This window comes from Pteropus alecto, unplaced genomic scaffold (genome assembly GCF_000325575.1).
Source record: "Pteropus alecto unplaced genomic scaffold, ASM32557v1 scaffold2151, whole genome shotgun sequence".
NCBI lineage: Eukaryota > Metazoa > Chordata > Mammalia > Chiroptera > Pteropodidae > Pteropus > Pteropus alecto.
The window spans coordinates 42,176-43,352 of record NW_006430554.1 but is presented as its reverse complement, the minus strand read 5'-3'; positions in this window follow the sequence as shown (position 1 = coordinate 43,352).

The window sequence follows — 1,177 nt, the reverse complement described above, 5'->3', positions numbered from 1 at the left end:
TCCCCTTTCTCACTATATGTCCATATGAAAGGAGATGGGTATAGAAGTCTTTAAATTGTAACTCATAGGAACTAAAGAATGATATATATAAACTGAATTCCCCGTCCCCAGCACTTGGGGTCCCTCTCACTGCCTTTACTCACTGACTCTTTTTCTCAGTCCCTCTCAGTGTCTTTTTCTCTGTCCATCTTGGTGTCTTTCTCTTGGTCCCTCTCACTGCTTTTACTCTCAGTACTCTTTACTCTGTTTCTCTCACTGTTCTCGTCTCTCTCAGTCCCTCTCACTCTCTGTCTTTGAGAGGAGACCACACTCTGTCTGGAGAGTGTTACCCCTTTTCTAATAAACTTTCCTTTTAACCTTGACTTCGGCATGTATGTTGCATTCTTTCTACACTCTCTCGCCAAAGAACCCTCTTCTCTCTCAGTGTGGGGCTTGGTCTCCCCTCAACTCAAGAAAAGTTGCCCCGTCCTGCATCAGTGCCATTTATTTAAATGGAAAAGACCGAAGAAGAACTTTTTCTTTTTTAAGGTGGGAAATTAAAGTTCTTATTTGGTCATGATACATTTGCCATTCCTATTAGACATCCAAATGGAGATGATATATGAGTCTGGGATTTGGGACAGAGGTCATGTCTGGAGACCTGAATTTACAGTATTAGCAGTGTATATAGAAAGTATTTAAAGTCATGGGACTGGATGAGGTCATCAAGAAATATTGCATGGTGACTTTAGTTAATAATACTGAATTGTAAACTTGAAAGTTGCTAAGAGTAGATGTTAAGTGTCCTCATCACACAAATTCAGAAAAGGTCACTATGTAAGTGATAGATGTGTTAATTAGTTTGATTGTGGTAAGCGTTTCACAGTGTATACATATAGCAAATTATCTTCTTGTACACTTCAAATATGTACAATTTTAGTCAATTATACCTCACTAAAGCTGGGAAAAAAGGACTAGAAAATGATGTAACTCTGTTGGCACCTTGAATTTAGCTCAGTGAGATTCATTTTGAATTTCTAACCTACAGAACTGTTAGATAATAAACTTATGTTGTTTTAAGCTTCTAAGTTTGTGGTCAGTCATTACAACAGCAATAGAAAATTAGTACAAAATTTTTACATGGATTTTTTTTTTTCCCAATAAAAGGAAGCATTCCTTCCTCTGGGGGGTGGGGGGG